This window comes from Topomyia yanbarensis, unplaced genomic scaffold (assembly GCF_030247195.1).
Source record: "Topomyia yanbarensis strain Yona2022 unplaced genomic scaffold, ASM3024719v1 HiC_scaffold_10, whole genome shotgun sequence".
Classification (NCBI taxonomy): Eukaryota; Metazoa; Arthropoda; class Insecta; order Diptera; family Culicidae; genus Topomyia; species Topomyia yanbarensis.
In genome coordinates this window covers 165,326-172,235 of record NW_026683225.1, presented here as the reverse complement: position 1 = coordinate 172,235, position 6,910 = coordinate 165,326, and the positions used below count along the sequence as shown (strand labels likewise).

General features: G+C 38.5%; 1 long non-coding RNA gene across 1 annotated transcript; it reads right to left on the bottom strand.

Annotated features, from left to right (window-relative positions):
• Positions 1-436: 436 nt before the first annotated feature.
• Positions 437-996, bottom strand: LOC131694564 (uncharacterized). The gene is made up of 2 exons (XR_009306520.1): positions 870-996; positions 437-778 (listed from the first exon to the last, which is right to left on the bottom strand). It is a non-coding gene; the product is annotated as an uncharacterized LOC131694564 (long non-coding RNA).
• Between the last annotated feature and the right edge of the window lie 5,914 nt (positions 997-6,910).

The window sequence follows — 6,910 nt, the reverse complement described above, 5'->3', positions numbered from 1 at the left end:
GGCTATACGATTACGTAATAAATTTTATACTTCAAGAAAAACTGCGATTTCTAGAAATGAAAGGAAAAATAATAAGTTTTCCAATACAATTCTCTGTTACACCACCCTAAAGCATACGAATATGAAGATTTTAGGACAATTGCTAATCGAAGCAGGCGATGGTTAAAAGAACAGCGATTCGACATCAGGTAACGTTTGGATCGACTGGACGCATTACTACACTGACCACTTCCTTAAAATATTGATCATGATGGTTACTGTTCTGTACGTTTCACCCGAAACGCGCTGTTTACATCGAGCATGCGAATGATCCGACAAGAAAAGCATGACGAAGAAACGTCGCCTACTTTGGAAAATCTCGAACGATAATTTCAAAAGAAACAGCCAAGTACAAGTATAAGAAATTTTTGCTGATAAATAAACGAAACAAAAATGGTTGATATCGCATATATTTATTTATGATTCATACGATAGTGGCTCCACCGACGTCGTTTCACTAGAGAAGAGTATATCGGAGACGCCATTTCCCATCTGGAAATCCAGCTGAGCTGGTCAAACGGAACATGATGTCATAGTTATTCTAGTCTCTAGGTACCTACCGGTAGAACCAACTAGCGCAGGCGACATCAGTAACCGGCAACTTATTTGCGGCTGTTGTCCTGTTGAACTCCCTGCTTCACAGCCGCAGCTCGTTGCTCAGGACTCTTGGTACCTTCACCTTGTTGGTACGCTTGTATGGATTCCTTTATAGCGGCGGCTCTCTGCTGGGTGTTGGAAGCTGAAAAGACAAATTTAAAATATGCGGAAACAAATGTTACAATCGCGCAGTATTAAGTTCTGACTATTTTAAGTATTCTATATGCACTTACGTTTATTGTCCGACATTTTGATTGGTTATCGCTGGAATACTTGGAAAAACGTCTGACCACTAGGAAAGTAATATCTAAAATGAAGCAAGGAAAATCCTTTCTATGGTATATAGCGCCGAGAACTTGTACACATCTAACAAAAACTACTCAAAATAAGGGTAACTACTACTCAGTTTTGCTATAACTTTATCATTCTTTTATTACTTGATTTAACACTGTTCAATGTGTTAGTTCGACGGCGCCGAGGGTCTTTTACATTTTTACAATACACCAAAAATTTCTTTCTGACATTCGAAACCTGTATGTGCAGTTTTCTGCTGCGCATTGAAATCTTCCTTCAAGGCGGCGAAATATTTCGAGTCTTGTCGACTGCAACTTGAGGTTCGATAGCTTTTCCTGCTTTCCTGCACAGTCAGATGTTTTGGTTTGTTCCACCGTCTATTGGAATAAAACAAGCGCTTGCGCTTTCAACACTCGCTTAAGTTTTCGATAAACTACTTTTTCGATTATCAATATAATGTATATTATCAACAGTCGCATATCACAATAACTATCTAGAATAACCTTGTTTTTAAAACTTAGGAGAAGGGTATCTGTTCCTTCCGACAAATGTGTACTAATGATTTGTAGAGAAGTCTTCAACAGTCAGTTATCGTGGAGTTTCTTCATTTCAAATAAAAATGTCTCTTATTTTTAGGAAAAATTGGAGAACTTAGAGAAATTTTTCCAAATGAAGAATTAATTGCAGAGAAAATTGTAGGTGATGGAAATTGATGATTGACACCATTTTCAAATTCAAAGTATCGACCTACGGTTACCATGAAACACTGGAAGCCTCCATTTTATAAAAAGTGATCCTTACTTACTTTTACTATTCTACGGCAATAGAGTTGCCATCGCAAAGAGAGGCTTTGACCCCAAGATTATTACCGGAGACTAGTTGAGACGAAGGACTGAAGGATTTTCTATTGTTTCAAATAGTACTAGTACAGTCCCTTGAATAGTCAAAGATTGATCGGTACTCAGTACTCATTTCCATATGCTTTGGATATAAGTAAGCTGACCAGCTGTGGGCTAGGAAAAATCCGTAGACATTTCATCTCAAAATTTAGAAAACTAAAGTTGATTTCTTAGACTGTTTAGTATTTCTCTTGTTTACTATATTTTACTACAGGCAATGGGATTTTTAACAATGGTTTTAGGGGTTGGCATAGCGTAGTTGGTAAATCGATTGGTTCGATTCCCAACCCCGCACACAGGGTCAGAGTTTTTTCAAAAGAGATTTTTCTACCACGAAAAAAGAAGCAAATGACCCTAATTTTAAAACCTCTATAATCGAAATATTTTCTGAATTCAATGTTATTGATGGAGCACAGAAATTATAAGTCAGAGTTTCTGTGTTAGTGTCCTGATCGGTTTCCTCCATGTACATTTGTTATTTGATTTGCAGTTATTATTTATGGAACCAAAATATATTTAGTTTACCATCATAATCTAGTTCGACCGTTCCAAGACATCGTTTCGTTCTTCGCATTATGCTTTTAAAAAATCCAGAAAAAATCTTCTGTTTAACATTCTTCATGTTCACAACTGGAATTTCTTTTCATGCAGGAAGGTTCTTAGAAATTATATGGGTTTCTGTAGAAAATTAGACAATCCGATCGAAATGAACTTACGAAATTATAACAGTTATGTTGGTTAGAACATTGGATTCAAAATTATTAGGTTTCGAATTCAAATATCCATGATAATCCAATCCCATAATTATGAACTTTGATTAGAGGATCTGAATGCAGAATCATAGAATGTTGAGGTAGGAATCTGTCATTGATAACTGCAAAGCGTGGTTTGTAGAATTATACTGTCGTGTTTTGTATTGTCGGACCAGGTAGGAAGAACGCAATCTTACCGCGTAATCACCATTGAAATATCTAGGAATAATTAGTTTTTTTTTTCATGTGTCCTTTGTAACGATTTCATTTTTCTGTACAGCGACACTTTTAAAGACCGTATCGCAAGCTCGAGATGCCATATCGTGCAGTCGAATCTTGATTTTGCTATTATCCATGAATACGACTTTTTGTAGATTGTTCTGCAACATGATTTTATTTGTCTGGCGCAATCTATCGAAATTTATCATTATTGAATGTCTGATATGATGGCATCTGATAGAGGTGACTTTCGCAAGGCTAAGCTATGAAACCTGTATGTAAATATTCCAAAACTCGGACTGATACGAAAAGATTAAAAGTAACGTTCTTTGATCCGAGTTCCTCTTTTATTTTTTTCATTTCCACACATCTCGACAATAAACGATCACTTCGGCACGAATTAAAGTATTACAGCGATTGTTGTTCAAATTGGCACTTCCCGACAGATTCTACGATACAGTAATTCCTCCGAGATTCACCTAAAAAAATTTAAAATCGCGAAAGACCATCTTCGCTACAGATAAAACATCTAGACCTTTTATTCAAAATGACATATCTACAATGAGTGACCCTCTTTGTTTACTTTCTCTTCTGTTAATAATTCGGTCGCTTTAACGTTTATCCCTCAACTCTTTGCATAATATGCTAGTCAAAACCACCGTCTTTCGATCTGTACTGTAAAATAAGTGAAAAGTGCTATAGAGACGCCGTAAAAATCGAAAGAGAAAGTAAACAAAGAGAGTTACTCATTGTAGATATGTCGTTTTGAATAAAAGCTGTGTCATTAGACGTTTTATTGTGCACTTCCCACCAACCTGGACTCTTTTAACATGTTTCTAAATTTCATACTAACTGGCAGACAAAAACATAATTTTATTACAGAATACGATTCCCATAGATATTTTAAATTTTATTTTCTTTCTTTCTTTGTCGAGAGTTGTCCTACTGGAGCTGTAGAGCTGAGTTCACGGAAGGGCTACCCATCAGAATCCCTCATTACTACTTAAGTCCAATTGCAGCAGGCCATGATTCTGATTGGGTATCAAGTGGACGGCTCAGTTGTGCGGGCGTATGGGCTTTACGATCGCGTGAGAATCGGATTGGAAGTGATGTAGGGGTCAATAAATCGTTAGGGACGTTTTTGTGTTAGCGAAATATTGGGCGTAGTTGTGCGTGGATGAGCGCGATTGTATGTTCGGCTTTGTGTACCACCGCGAAGGTCTAGGGCGTTTGTATGTTATTGTGTTCGATTGCGTAGACGTCTGTTCGTCGCGTAGACGTTTGCATGTCGTGTGTGCTAGCGTGGCACTTCGCATGCATAAATTCGATTTTACATTTACATATTCGCGTGGGTTTTTGGATGATCGCACAGACCGTGAATCTAATACTTAATTTTTAGTGTATGATTCAGATGCTAGAAAATAGTGAGTTTTCTATTACTATCAACTCTATCACTAGAGTTCCCGGTCATGCCGCCATGGAACGTATTGTCTAGTAGATATGAGCGTCATTTTTTTTTTCTGATTGGTCCAGCTGAGAGCATGGGGCCTAGGCTGCTAGGGCCGAGAGGAAGAACTTCTGGACGTAGTTAATTTATGATCGCGAGAACACGAGCTTGTGTAGGCTCATTCTTGAGACCGCGTTTGTGAATTTATAAGTGCTAAAACGTTCAATTAGTCACCGGAGCGCATGCATGCACAAGAACGGTGCTGCACCGTTCTTTTATTTTGTGCACTGGCTCATAATGTATCAGAGCTAAGTTCATTGAGCTAGCAAGTAGTACGAGCACCGATGAGCGAGAGCTCTTGCTAGCCTGGTGATAGCTAGCACGCTGTTCCGAGCTATAGCTCAGCTATAGCAAAGTAGAAAAAATACAACACGTTAGTGTAACAATGCTTGCATCGTTTTTTTTGCAGAAACTTGTCGCACATTTACCAACATATTTTTTTCATGCTTTGTCCTATTCTTTCATTTAATGGCTTACTCTATTGCGTTCTAGCTCATCGGGCAGGCTTACCGTGCTAGTTAATTGAGTTAAATCGTGCCATCTTACCGAGCTAGCTCTTCGAACCCTACAGCTCGAGCATGAAGGATACCTAGCACGAGCGTTGTCAGTTCTTATTGCATTTGGTTCGTTCAAAGCGGCCTCTCAGCTCGTGTTAGACTCTCGTGGTGTGCTTCGTGCAGGTATGCGTGGATGATCGCGAAGGACTCAAACGTTTGTATGTTAACGTTTTTGTCGCGTGTAGAGTGTATGAAACTTCGCGTGTATAAATTCGATTTTATAACCGTTCGCTATTCGCTTATTTGCGTGTACTCTTGGTTAAGATCCTAGAAGAGAGTGAGTTCTCCCATATCACTAGAGTTTCCGGTTATGGCCAAAGAGGCATCCCCGTAAAATAAAATCACTCCTATATAGATGAAATGGAAGTAAAAATCTCATCACGAAAACTTACAGCAGTAAATATGAATGCTTTATGATACAAACGAGCCTGCTATATAATTTGGTTCCGAAAAAGATTAAAAATAGAAAATGTATAATCCGGATCATTTTCAGATACCTTCATAGGAGGCAAATTGAGTTGAACCAAATGCTAGGGGCAGATCACTCTAGGAATGCATAACAAATTAGCCTCAATTTAGAAAAAATGCATTTAATTTCCATTTTTGCATCAACTTTACGAACACAGTAAATTTTTCAAATTTATGTAAAATATTTCCGGTGGGAAGGGGGGATTATTTTGATGTTGGTCGGAAATGAAAGGGGAAAATGCATTCTTTCTTTTTATGAAGTTTCAGAGATGCTGAGATTTTTTATGCATAAAGTCGTTGAAAAAAGTCACCGTGCACATAAAATAAGCTTTTCTAGGCAGTACTCCCACGGGCGGCTGTTCGGACTTCAAATTGCCTTTGTTCAGCACACATAGGCTGCTCTCGGTAGCCCGCTGCCCAATGTTAAAAAACTTAAAAACATCTTTTAGTTCAAGCCAATACAAACGGTAGTTTAATAAACAAATTATGAGCAAAAAAACGACACTATCTGATGTAGGAGCCTTAAGGGAACGGGGGGGGGGCTTAAATATTGATATTGTTTGTAAACTTAGAATAAGTGGAATAACATAAAATAAGTCAAAATAAGTGTTCCAATTGCAGGTAACCCAAGACTAAGAATATCACGCTGTGGCCCTATCCGACACATTCAGATTTGTTCAGGGAATCTGATCTGTACCTGAATCAAGAGAGCATAATGATTTGTCGTGAAGAATGGTGAAGCTCTCATTAGTGTTTCTGAAAAAGCGTGCTTAAAGTGTCTTCTACGGGAACGCTCCTCATTATCCAGGCGCACCCTGCGAGGCGGGGTAATAGATGACGTGAACTCTCCTCACAATAGACACACTTTACAGCATTGCTAATTAAAAAATCATCCCAATGATTCTCTGCACGATTGCCATATTGGCCCTTATTGTTGCAATGTCCCATTTTCTTATATTCAATGCAATGCATAACGCGCGGTACAAATAACCGTACAGACAGACGAACGTTGTTATGCGTAAAACAGCCAATCCGGTATTTCACACCGGTAACTACACTGTCGATCTCAATTTTGTGGGCGGGGATGTAGGCGCGGTAGTCATTCATAAAATTCTTGTCGCCAGTAATGCCAATTGCTTGCAGTCCATCACAAATCTGAGATTATCTGGGCGAATTTTCGAGATTGACGAAAGATTTTTCATGATTCGACGAAATTCAATGTACATGATTTTCAACGAGAAGTTGGGGTCTTCTATGACGAATCTTGTTCACCTTCCTGGTAGAAGTGGGTTGTCTTCCCCAATAAATCGTTTCCCCAGTGAACCGATCTCTACTTATTGTCTCCATTCGTCACCTTCAAAAACCTAGCGTTAACTGATTTTCCGAGAAAATGCTCCAACCGTCGCCTTCAAACAACGCATTAATGATATTGCAACGAACTTGTGCCCTTCAAGTGCAAAGACTGGTTTTACCAAAACAAAAAAATCGCCCTGGTGACAAAAATTTTGGTGTTTACCCAATTTTTCTCCTTAGGGTGAAATATAGCATAGTGATATTGCAACGAGCTTATATCTGAAT